This window comes from Camelus dromedarius, chromosome 13, assembly GCF_036321535.1.
Source record: "Camelus dromedarius isolate mCamDro1 chromosome 13, mCamDro1.pat, whole genome shotgun sequence".
Classification (NCBI taxonomy): domain Eukaryota; kingdom Metazoa; phylum Chordata; class Mammalia; order Artiodactyla; family Camelidae; genus Camelus; species Camelus dromedarius.
In genome coordinates this window covers 8213154-8226947 of record NC_087448.1, presented here as the reverse complement: position 1 = coordinate 8226947, position 13794 = coordinate 8213154, and positions in this window count along the sequence as shown.

Here is a 13794-nt window from a genome sequence, read left to right as displayed (position 1 = left end):
TCAGAATGATCAACTATATAAAAAGCTAAGTTCTAAACAAATGATGAAATTGTATGGAAATATTCTTCACAACACAAAATGGAAGGTAATTTCAACAAATCTATAAATAATTTGTTTAGAAAAGTCTTTACCAATTTGTCTAGTCATCTTAAGTCACTGCTCTTAATCGTTTGATCTGAATGCTAGTTTATTTCCCTCTGTATATTAAATATATGTAGTGCTATATCTTTGGAATTTGTCAAGTTAGAATTATCAGGTAGAAAATCATAGTAATGAAACAAAGACCAAGATATTTACAAACTTTTGGAATGAGGTGATAAAACCAGCAGTTCTACTAGTCTCAGCACCACTCCTCACTAACCAGGCATTTCAGATCCTTCTCTGTCCATATTTGAACTACTACAATGCAAGTATCTATAATTCATGCTCAGGAGCCAAACAATCCCATGGATGATGAAGAAAGTCTTGGGAAACCCGTGGGCTTCCACAAAACAGTGGGAGAAACTCAGTACTCCTGTCTTGGAGTCTGTAGGAAGTCCCTGTGTATTGGAGACGACAGTCATCCTAAAAGGCAGACACTTTTGTCCCAAATATCACATCACTCCTTCCACCTGCCCATTATCCTTGTAGTTTCTTATAAGTAAAATTAGGGAGGATGGGTGAGCATCTCTTCCAGGTCTAATGGGCCTTGTAACGCTACCCATTGCTATAATATAATGAAAGCAAATTGCTGCCCTATGGGTTCAAAATAATTCACAGGTGTGTTTTGTTTGGCTTACAAAATATTTTTGACAAATTGTAATCAGTTACCAGCATTTGAAAACCATGAGATTTTTAGTTTATTATTTAAAAAAATAAGAAGATCTGGCCGAGTGAGATTTGCATTTCCACAGGGCAAAGGCAGTTGGAATAGTCCTATGCCTCCCAGAGACAAACTTCTCATTTGTCCCTGCCCTCTAGTCCACTCCAATGCCCACCCCTAGAAGGCACTGAGGGTGTGAGTTAAATCTATATTCAAGAGTGCGAGATCAGAGAAGGGGCACTGTCAGACAGAGAAAACAGTCAAATAGAAGGAATTTGACAATACAGAGGATGAAGCTGGGCCAATGTGCAATCAAGACAGTAAACCGTAAATTACAGAAAATTGTGTTCATAGTCCAGCAAGAGCTTTGAAATAGAAGTAACTCTGAAATGCAAGCTAGTAAGAATTTGATTAAATGGGATATTTGTTTCTCATGAACTCATCTGTCCCTACTGTTTATTTCCATCAAAAATTAGTGTTTCATTTGACACCATAGTGAGTAGCCGAGAAAACAACATCCCTGCTAAAAGAGAAATTTAAAACTCCGTGGTGGGTGGGGGAAGTGCCGCCTGCTCTTGGGAATATAGGAACCAATTCAACTGCAGAAGGATTCTGTTAGATCAGATTTATGGGGGGATTACATGGAGGTAACTAGTCCAGATGCTGTAATATTTTTGAGACCCTTTTTAAGACTGACTTTAATCTGTACACATTTTGCTTATATTGTGTGATTTCAGGGCTCACATATGGCCCCCTTGCCACCAAATATGGATATGATTGAATTTCCTCTGTTAGAGACACTTTGGGCAGGGAAAATAAGACTTTAAAAATAGAAACAGGCTAACCAGGAGGCATCTGTTGCTTGCTAACACACTAGCATGGATTAGCAGGTACAGAATTTAGTCTAGGCAGAATAGCAGCATTTTGAGGGTGGAGGGCCTGGAAGAGGTTTAACACTGTTTCCTATACCTCGAACAGGACGTGTGATATTGATGCCTCTGGGGTGTCCTTGTCACTACATGAATCAACTTTCCAGGCAACCACAAAACATTCATTCATCATTTAAATATTACGAGGTTTTGGAAGACACCTCACATCCTTTTCCTTAAAGCATTGTTTCCTAAACTTTCCTGAGAATAAAGATCACCTGGGTGATCTTATATACGTTCATGAAGATTCTCAGTGTCTCTGGAGTGGTACGTGCACCTATGGAGAAACTCTCTTAATAAAGCAGGAATCCCTTTGAGCAACAGAGTTCCCGTAGTTGGCACCGATTCACAAGCATTCTTGCCTGATAGACCAGAATGGACTCGCCTGCTCTCTTCCCTCTCCTGCTGGTCCTGTGCACATCCCTCATTAGTGATCACTGAACCAGTTCTGGAATCCGAGTAGACCCTGCACTTAAGTTGTAGCCTGTTACCTGAAGCACTAAAAACATGTTAAGTGCAACTAGGTGTAAAAGACCATCTGCTGAGTAAGATTTGAGGTCTTTGCAAGGTTGTCACGTGGGTGTTTAATGTGTCATTACTTCCTCTTTGCATTCAAATCAGCCAAAGGTAGGTGATAGGCTTAGTTTATCCTTCAGCAGCAGATAAAAGAAGGAAAGACAATGTTAAAAGTCAAATAGGCAGAAGCTACGATTCTTAAACTGGATGGAAATATACAGGGGCAAGGAATGCAATTAATTTCTCTTATAGAAAAAGAAACTGCCAATGATATGGGAAAGATTCCAGAGGACAAACTGGACTTAGAAAATCATACTGTGTAGACCAAAGTGTGATGCCTACTTTATGGGTTAATTGAAAAAATTCCTAACTCATCATTTTGTTCTACTTTAAGATGGTATTTTCAAGGAAAACTCGATTTTAGAAGGAAAAAAAGAAAGACCATGAAATTAGGAATAAACAATAGTGCCAATTAAACACTCCTGTGGGGAGCAAAACAGAGGTCTCGCTGTCCCTAGCAGCGGCGGAGTCAATCACCGCAAGGAACTGGAGGACTTCTGAAAACAAAGGTCATGTTTCAAGAGAAACAGTAATCAAATGATGCATATTTTGAGTCCTTAGTAATAAAATCTGCTACAAGATAGGAGTAAAGCTTTGAGTTCTGAAAATAACCTTGAATACCTCGTTTACTGTGTAAAATGTCTTAGTAACCAGGGGCACAGACCTCTCAAGGCTGTTGGGGCTGGAGCACTCTGTACGGCAAAGCACCCAAAAGTCCTTCCTGAGGAGGAGGGGGTCTAGGATGCCTGGTGGACAAGAAGGCTGATAAGCACCAGGGATCAGCTTGGGACCAGCTGTAGCCATGCGGCCGTTCTCACCTTGCTAATTCTCCTCTTACAAATTTCGAGAGACTGGGACCAACCAGAATACTAGAGAAACTGTGCCTGGATGGAATAGACGTAATGTGAGAAGCGAGTGGATCTGAGTAGCACTGAGAGGCAAAGGGTGGACAGTGTTGGGTACTATTGATGCCACATCCAAAGCCTCCTTATCCAGGCCAGGACCCCCCCCCCCCCCAGTGCTGTTAGGAATAGTGTTGACTTCTCAAACCTCTCTCCTTCTGCAGAGAATGGCCCTCTTTTAAACGGGAAGATATGACCTCTCCCCGACCCCACGGGCCTTCTGAAGCCAGTGATGAATGAACATTTTTGTACAAAAAGCTGTCCCTCTTGCCTCTGTTGAGATGGACCAATTCTCCCTTTCTCCTGGAAGTACCTCTTGGGTAAATCATGTGCCCCTGAGTCCACGTCTCGGTCCCTGCTTCCGGGTCGCTGATCCGAGACGACGTCCTGTTCTGCGTGCTGCTGGAGTTGGAGGTCGCAAATTTCACTCTCTTCCTCGCTGGTTTTGAGTCCAGAAATCTTGTCGTACTTTAGTCCTGCAAATTCTGAAAATTTAATGTAGCTTCTTTTTAGATTTCCTACATACATAATTATTTTCTTTGCAAAATGACCATTTGTCTTTCCCTTTCCAACTTTATTTTATTTCTCTTCCTGGAATTTCTGTGCTGGCCAACTTGGAAATACTGGACACAGAGGTCATTCCAGATCTCAAAGGAACAGCTTTCCCTAATTAACCTCTATGTGTGATACTTGTTGGAGGTTTTTTGGTTGATAACTTTTTTAGATAAGGTTATTTCTATTCTTAGTTTATTAAAAGTTTTCTCTTTTTATATTGAATAATTTTAATTCTTTTAAAAAAAACCTTTTCCCACATCTATTGAGATAAACATGCTATTTCTCCTTCAATCTGTTAATGCTGTGAATGACAAAATCAAAAGATCTTATAATGTTATCTTAAATGATGGCCTCCAATGAAAGCACAAACAGAGAACTGGAGCAAATTAACAACTAGAAAAAAGAGTTTTATCTACAATTACCAGCTATTTTATATCTGGACCAAAACAAGATATTACAGCTTTTCTCCACAGAATAAACTTTTTTTATTAGATGGTAAATAGTCCTTACCAGGGAGGGTGATTTCTGAAACAAGTCTTAACCTATTCTTGTTTTCATGCTTCCTTTTATGATAATTATTTATAAACACATGTCTACTTATTTAGATTTTAAAGCCCTTAAGGAGAGTAACCTAACCTCACAAGCCTTTGCATCCTTATTTCACTTTGTCTAGTACTTTTTACCCAGTAAGGTGCTCAATCAGCATTTGTTTAATAAATTAGCTAAATACCAATTAGTTCGCAAATTTAATTGTTCAAGATTTAAATGCTTTGTGTGAATAATTTTCCCTTTGATGCAATAGGTATTTTTAGAGAGGCAATCAAATATTTTTATACTAGGAATTGAAAAATTTTCATTCCCTGACCAGAAGTCAATCTCAAAACACAGCTGTGATAGTGTCTAATTACTAAACCACCAGGGACCTGAAGCTTCTTACTTCAGTGTGAAAATAAAATAGAAGATGATATTGAATAAGTTATGTCCTCATTAGTCTGCAACACATTCTCACATTGTAAGACTGGAAAAAGCTTTCAGAGGCCATTGGATCTTGTGTCTACATCTAGACAAGATGATACTTTAAGTTACACAAAAAATATTGTTGCCTCTCTTACATAAGAATCTTTAGTGGAAAAATTTATAAAACTGTTTCATCTATAAGTTTTCACAGCATTGCATAACAAAATAAGAATTATAGACATGATCCGGTTTTTATGTTTATATAACATTAAGCCATTGATGTAATGAATCTTTTTAATTAAAATTGTGGACTCCAGCAATGGTTTTCTTGTTATTAAAAGCATTCCAGTGATCCAAGGGTATATTCATTTTTCTAAAAGTCACCAGAAATCTTCTTTGATTTAAGCCGATTTCCTGCCCTTGTCACATTATAAGTGGGTATAAAATGGTTGCTTATCATGAATTCCATCATGTATTTGCGTGTATGCCTATATGTTATTATGATGATGATTACATTTATATGCATTTTTAAATTCACAAAGGCAGTTTGCTAAGTCTAGCCTAATCTACTTTTTTTCCAGATTAAGTAATTCATTTCCTCTTAATCGTTCAATATTCATCACAACTATTAGGCCGCTAGAAATAACCATCTTTATTGCTCATAAACAGTTGAATAACAGCAACAGTTTATGGCTCAAACTAACATATTCCACATACCATTAGGTGCTACAGATAGTACCCAGGAAATATATGATACTTTATCTTAGTGTCAATTTCCCAGAAGCAGACACTGTGATGAATATGTGTGCAATTAATTCTAAAAAATGCTCCCGGGGGAGAGCCACAAGGATGCAGGACAGGGAGAGGAAAAAGATAAGCCATTTGAGACATGAGACTTACAGAGAGTAGGATTTAACACGATTATGTAGGGAAATGCTGGATTATAACTTATACCATGAAGATGTCTACATCTTGGCAAATTTTCTGGGCTTTCACTCATAATAACAATTGGTTAATGGCTTCAGGAGGGTACGTGTTGCGGTGGGTGGCAAGTGGAGAAGGGGAGGGAATATAAATAAACATCCAGGTACTTCTGACTCTCTACACGTATTGACAATATGGTCATAATAGTCTGATAGCAGTGCCCTGAAGGAGATCAGCCAGTGCTGGCCTTTGAACGTTTACCGGAGGCACACCACCTACACCAACAGAATCTGTGAATGTGAGGGGGCCTGGGCAAGGCACCAGTAACGTCTGCCACCCATGCTGGATGCCTTCAAGGTGCTGAGAAAACACAGCCAACACATAGAAGGCAGTTACTGCACGATGCAAGAATTAGCTAAATAGCTGTCACTATAACTCTGATATGAGTTGAAGCTGTCAAGATTATCTACATGGGCTGGAGAAGACTGAACAGACTTGCGAAGGGCACTGAACTAAAGACAGCCTTTAAAATGTGGAAGATGTAAATTGCATGGAGGGGAAGAGAGGACATTTCAAGTGGATGAAAAACAAAATTTTGCAGATTGGGAAGCAAATGTTGAAAAGGAATTAGGAGTAGAGAAGGTTTCAAGGGGAGTAACACCTGGGGAAGGGAAATGGAGGAAGCAAGTTTGGGGAAGGGGAGCCATCCGACTCCTCTGCCCACCTGACCTTGCTCCATGCCAGCCCCACGGGTGGCTCTTATGCAGTGATTGTCCCTTAGGGATTCCACATGGAGCAGAAATGGCTGGACTCTCACACCACTCCCCTCAGCAACTAGTGGTCAGCCATCCTGAGAAGAGCCATGACCTTGGCTGGAAAGCTGCGGTAAGTCTCTGAAAGGACCAACAGCTGGTGACCTTCAGCCAACTACCCCCCACCCAGATGGTTAAGGAGTCTTTTCTTGAAGGGAGTGCCAAGCAATGTATGTCCATTTCTGCACTCGTGACAAGATGTCAGAAATCATGGAGGCATGTAACACAGTACCCCTGTAGGGACAGAATAGGAATCACTTTTGCAATCGTAAGAAATAGTAGAAACTGTGAGAAATATCCCTTGGATCTGTCCTCCTTGTGGGGATTTTTTTCTTGAATCTCAAACTTGATATCATTCTTTATGGTGATTAATAGATGGACCCTAAATGTTTTTTCATGACTAGCTGAGTGATTTCAGGCAGTAAATGGTGCTAAAGGATGGGTATAGGAATGAGCCAGTGTTCAAGCTGAATCAGAGAGCACTGAGTACCTGCAAACAAGTGGCCAGGAAAGAGAAAGAAAACAACTGAAGTGGAAAATGGAAAGTGTAGGACAAAGTGTACCTTCTTTGTCATTTGTCCTAAGACCAGTTCTGTTCCAAAAGAAGCAACTGTCTTTATGTACAAATGCTGTATCTACAATTTGCTAACGTTTTTATCTTGGTTAATTTGTCTGACTTTTGTGGGCAACACAGTCCCACCTTCTGAAGTTGTTGTCATGATTAAGTAAGATAAAATATCACCTATTGCTGATGCTAAGAGGCAAACATTTTGTTTGCGTTCTTACCAGTCTGAAATCAGATCAATAGCAATTGATGGCATCTTGCAGTCTCTGTTGACCCAGGCAGTCATGATGATGCTCAGACATCGAAGCTCTAAAATGAAACTTGCAAAAGTGGTGTCAGCTTCCTGGGATACAATCCTGGAGCCAGTAGCAGAGCAATCTCGGAACTCAGTGGGTGTGGTGACCAGGTGTGGATCTTGGTGATTCAGATGAGTTTAGCAAAATTCTAGGAGTTGGGACCAAAATTTGGCTAGCTATACAAACATGGAAATAATTCAGCACCGAAGGAGTTTGACTTCTTTTATAGATTGTTTTAAGTAAAATGGCATTGTTGACACTTCATGATACAGAAGATGATGTGATATGAAAAACAGTCATAAAATTCCAAGTTGAATAGTGAATTGTTTTACTGGATAGAATAGTGGATAAAAAGGAATTTTAGGACTATCTCAACCAATTTATTTCACTTGTGTTTTCCTTTTGATTTAAAGAATAGAGATATGATAAACTAAACATAAATAAACTAAAAAGATCTCTCTCAGTAAATATAAAATAAAACATCTGCTTGAAAAACATATCACAGGTTAGTTGGCCATATTTTCTCTTCCTTATTGGTGCATAAAATGATAATGAATCTTACAATGGATGGTGTCATATTTGATGACATATGGCACAGAAAATGACAGACACATCATTGGTTCTCAATGAAAGTGAATGGACTTGATTTTTCAGTTATTTGTAACTTCATCAATCTTAAAGAACTTAGGCATCTAAGCCATTGCAATCATGCTTTGGAAGAGCAGACACAATAAAAAGTAAAAACTGATCATTTAATTAATTAAATTAAATATTAAAGATATTTAGGTTGTCAAGAACTGTTGAGAGTGAGGCGTCACTCGAATCTACACTGCCAAAGCAACTGAGGTAGGGGTAGAATTAACTAAAAGAATGAGTCGTTTGACCATTTCATCCAGAGCTTGAAAGGTAAGACAAGTTTAAGGCGTTGCCACGGTCAAGAGGAAAGCAGAGGGTGAAAGGGGATGCAACTGACTGAGTTCCTCAAAGACAAATGATGCCCTGCTGTCTCTTCAAAGAGTGGCTTCACCATTTTGGTTCTCACTCAGCTACTCAGCAATTCTTCTTTTTGGTTGTTGGCCTCATTTACCCCCTTTCCTTTTTCCTAAAGCAATTTAATTCCTATCCTGTTCACAGGAATTTATCTAGATTGATTACCAGGCTTCTGTCAGATGAGATTGCTATAAGACTGAATTTCTTCATTCATTCATGAAAATAAAAGGTTTTGCTGGCAACTTTCATCACAGTAAGAAAATGTTTATAAGCTACCTAGTCCACATAGTACATCAAAGTCCACATACTGTTTTTTTATACTTATAATTTCAGTTTAAAAGTTGTGTACTATTGTGGGAAAAAGTTCCTCTCTGATATGGGCGTTTATACACTGCTATTAACCATAACACTTGTCAGTGTCTCAGACGACACACTCAGATTCCCTGATTAGTGCCAGCATCCAACCTGCCAAGCATCTCTCTTCTCTTAGATAATCTCTCTTTAGTCTGCTGGGTTTTTTTTTTTTCTTCTGATTTATGTAGAATGGATTCCACTCATGTTGGAATAATACTGAAAATAATGGAAATGGTAGTGTAAATAAAAATTGTAAAATGGAGTAGTGTGCTGTATACACCGCACACAAACCCTGAGCAGTGCTGTGATGAGGAGGAAGCTGAGGGGTGAAGCCACTGAGCAGATTTATTGACCAGCCAGCCGAGTGGGAAAGGCACCAGTGCAAATAAAATATATGCATGAATGAAACATATTTTTAACCTTTGGAAACTTACACTACATAAACTAACTCTATCTAAATGCCCATTACCAGGAAACTAAACACTGGTTTCCATCATTTCCGTCTCTAATATATGTGCATATGTAAGTGAATGTTTACATTTGCTTGCATCTATATATTCCTATCCCTCCTTTATTCCTGGAAGACTTTGGACAAATATACAAAGAAAATAGAATCACAGAAATTTAGAATGGGAGAAAACCAACATTCCCTTCGACCATGTCATTTTGGAAACTGAAATTCAGCAGGTTAAGGAACCTGGCCAAGATCAGGCAGCTAGCGGACGGCGGAGCCAGCATCAGAGACCCTTCTCTGAACAAATAGCTCAGTGTTCTCTGCACTTGTCCGCTCCTGATCGTATCCCCCAGTTGTTATTAATTGACTAACTGCTGAGCATGACTTTAAGACTTGAGACTATTAGTCGGGATAAAATAATATTGAAGTGATAAATCTTTTTGCCCTGAAGTCAATGAAAACAATCTCTCCATTTTTTTTCCTCCTAAAATTTCCCTTCAGCATCAACGGGAACTGCAAAAATACTCAGAAGACTGAGAGATTAGTTCTTATCCCAGAAGCGCCTAATATTTCCAGGTGTTTTTACTACGTGGGAGGAAAAAAAAAAATGCCTCCGGCTCTGCACTGATGTCTGGAAAAGATGTTAAGTAAACACCTTTTTATTCCACAGCCCTGGCCCAGTTGAAAAGTCCTTTTTCTTGGAAATTTAAACTTATTTTTATTGCTGCCCGGGAATATTTAGCCTTCCTGAAAGCTTCGGTGTATACCTTTTACTGTTTGAAAACCTGGGCACCTCCTTTTAGCTGAAAATATTATCCAAGTGGATTTTGAGTGAAATTGAGTTTTTTTTTTAACTGCAAACTTGACCGTAAGTGATTCAACAATTAGTGTGACACATATAAATGGGGAGTTCGGGAAGAGCTGTTGGTTATCTGACTCTACATTAGCTTTCTTGATTTTTTTTCATGACAAATACAATTTTCTTGCTGAATTTTAATATTTTAGTAGCCTAAATTTATCTCCTAACATTGGTGTTAACTCTTTCCTTCTATTAAACCTGAAATACTCTCCTTTAGTTCAAACTGTTGAATCTAATCAAGGTGTATTAAACTTTTAAAAGTCATTCATTCATTCATTCACTTAATCATTCTCTAAGCAAATATCTGTTGACGAAATTTGCAAATGTCATCTGAAAGCTGATCCAAAATCCACTATACCACTTGTATCCTTTGTTGACTCCTAGATCTATTATTCATATTGTATATCATTTCCAATTAATTTATTCATAAGAGAAACGTGTATGGAGTATATAATATGTACTGGGCACTGTTTTAGGCACTGGAAAAAAAGACATAAAAGCCCAAGTTTTACCTGGTAGACTAAGATTAATAAAGCAAAATGGTGGGATCTTTCATAACATTCTTGTGAACAAAATGAAGATACAGGTTGATTCCATAGAACTCAGTACACAGGTAAATGGTTGGGTTTCTTATTCAACATGAGCTTTTGTCTTGAAGGAAGGTCTCAACTAAGATTGGCCCTCAGTCTAATTTTTTCCCACTACTTTATCAATTATTTGGATAAAGATACAGAAAGGCACATCATATTTACTTTAGAAAAGGTGAGAGAAATATGAAACCAGTATCTATAATGATTTTGACTTTCTGGATAAAAGAACTGAGGCTAAACAAAATTTAACAAAGATAAATATCAACTTCTATTTGGGGCACTTCTAAAAGCAGAAGACTGGAGTAATGAGACAGTCAAAAAGTCAATGTGATTTTCAGTTTATTAGCAGAAATACAGTATATGAAATAAGAATGTTGAAAACACCTATCTGTTTCTGTCAGAAGAGATCATGGAGAGGACTTGACCACCGATCGACCCATGAGCTGGTCCTGGACAATGAGAGGCTCCTCCTGTGTCCTTGGAATGTATTTTGTGTCCGGAGTTCCCGCAGTCAGAACTGTTTTCAAGGGCGCAGTCTTGAGAGAGCAATGTGTCATTGAGACCCTCTGGACCATGATGTATGTTCCGGAGCTCTGTTAAGGCCTCTGTACAAACTTTTAAGATTCTGCTGGGCGGGGACAGAGATCTACTCATTTTGCATCACCCAAGACCAGACTTGTATATATGTTCCCTTGCCTAGTACACCTGCCATCTACCAATCTGGAGTGCTCTGCATCTTTCTTTGGTCTCTCCCTGCCCTCCTGTACAGGGCTAGCTTCCAAAGCAACAATTCCACACCCAGTCATCCACATCTGCCTTAAGGTCTCAGTGGTGCCTGCCATGATTTGCAGAAGCATCCACACCAGACAAAGCAAAGCCACTCAGTAAACCAGGCTATTGGGGGCTCAAAGCTGTAATACACAGGGAAGAGGTGATGGAAATGAGGATGTTTATCTTGACAAGGGTAGAATTATTTGGGTGTTATGTGGACAGGTGGTGGGACTGTGGATCATACTCATTATATATCTTAAAATATTTTAAGCAACTCATGGCCAGGACATTATTTTGAAAGACCTTTTAGAGTAGATCTGGAACCAAGGGGTAAAATTTTAGAGCTGCCTTCAGGTAGGGATGTGTTCCCGTAGTTTTCATTTTCTTACTGGGTAGACTCAGTTCCTAATCATTTGGCAGGTGTGTTGTACATTGTCAATAAATTTAATTTTGGACTAGATGAACTTGAAAATATCCCTTGAATCTCAGAATCTATGATTTTGTGACTTGATGATCCAGGACTAGGTTCAAGGACTCAGATGTTTCAATTCCCTTGAGTTTGATTCCAGATACTAAGGAGACCCCCCCCTGACTTGCCCCCAGAGCTGTCACGGGGTCTTCAGTGTAGGTGAGGAACTCAGGGCCTTTCACATAGCAATTGGGTCCTTCCTACGTTTGTCTTCAAGAGACGTGTGTCCTTGAGTTTCCTGCCGTTGGGGAGAGGGAAGAAAGTAGGTCATTCCAAGGCATTTAGTACTTTGGCAGAGGAAAAAAAAATAAAATAAAAGTTTGCTAAAAAGAGAAAATGTTAAGTTATTTTCTTTTATTTTGACAGAGTTTGTGTGGATCCAAGACGTTCTACTGAGTCACCAGGTCAGCCACAATATAACTATTTCATCTTACTGAGAATCTTATTTCTGAGTCACAGTGATATAATGATCTGAATGTTTAAATGCTTTCAGTCACCTAGGACAGACTATCTTTGCTCCACAGCTGCACGCTCCTAATGATAACGTTCCTTTTAATCGGTATGAAAATACCACCAATTAAAAGAAATGTTTTAATTCATGCAAGAAATGTTCAAACATCAGTTCCCTTTTCCATGGCTTTTTTCCCCTCAGAAAATATGCAAAAAGTAATACATGACTCATTTATTAAAAGTTCCATGTTTTCATTGCAAATTCCTAGTGAGGCTTTGGAATTGATGCTTTTCTTGTACGATTCCCATATTCTCTGAGTCACCAAGGTTTTTAGATGTTGGCAAGAGAGCCTGTTCCTACGTCCTCACAGAGTTACACGTGGCCGGGAAGCAGTATGTTGGCAGAATTTGAACTAGGAGTGAGCCTTGGGTCCTGTGCTTTGTAAAACTTCCCAAATATGATGTCCAAATACAGTTTTCAGTAATATTATTAAAATGTAGCTGGTGATTCTGTATGTCTGGGGGTGGGGCCTGAGAACTTGCATTTCTAATGAGTTCCCAGGTGCCACTGATGCTTCTGGTTCACAGATCACACATGGGAACTGACTGGTTTAGTGACCCCCCCCGTCTCTCCTCCAGACACACCCCTCCCCCACAGGATGCGTAGTTCATGTGACGAGGGCACCTGCCAACCCAGAGCCTTCACTGCTCCTTCTAAACCACATTCTGCACATGCAGGACTCCAGAATCCCTGCCCGGACCACTCTGGCCTGTGTACACCTCTCCCCAGTCTCTTCTCCCAGTGCAGATCCCACCACCAGTCAGCACATGCCTGGGCCGAAGGGTTAACAAAGCCTCAGCCTGTGAAGGGGGCTTAGCTGCCTGGGCTGGGAGGTGTCCCAGGCAGAGCCCCTTCTGGTACAGATGAAGTCTGGGGAAGCAAGAGAAGAGAGGTGAGCTCTGTCCAGGGGACCTCCATTCGCCTTCTTGTCCCAGCAGGTAAATGTTGGGGGCGATCTTAGATCTGTTCAGGTAAGTGACAGGGAGAGAGAGCCCATCCTGTTAGAACTTATCTCTGATTTCAAAGGCCCGAGACACAGCTTGGATGGTTCTAATTCACAAGGATCTATTGCATCTAAAGCTCTTCTCAGAGCAAAGGAAGAATCTTGCTTCCCTTCCATAAAGCCCTCCACAGCCCCTTCCCAGTTGACTACACAGCGTAGGGGGCTGTGTGTGGGCTTTGAGGGCTCCCAGCTTCTAGCTGAACTCTAACTTCCCCTGTGAATGTGAGCAAGTCAGTCACTTTCCAGCAAGAGGTCATTTTTTGCCCTCAGTTTCTTAATCTTTATAATGGGATTAAGAATGCTACCCCACTCTCTTCCAACCCTTCCTTTCCACCCTGACTCATTTCTACTTCTCTTTCAGCCTTTAGCTCAAGCACCACATTGATTAGATCAGGTGCCTCTGAACTATTCTGGAAGTAACTTGCAATCTTTCCTCCTTTTGTGTTTGTGGTTTTGTTTTGATGAATATCTACCA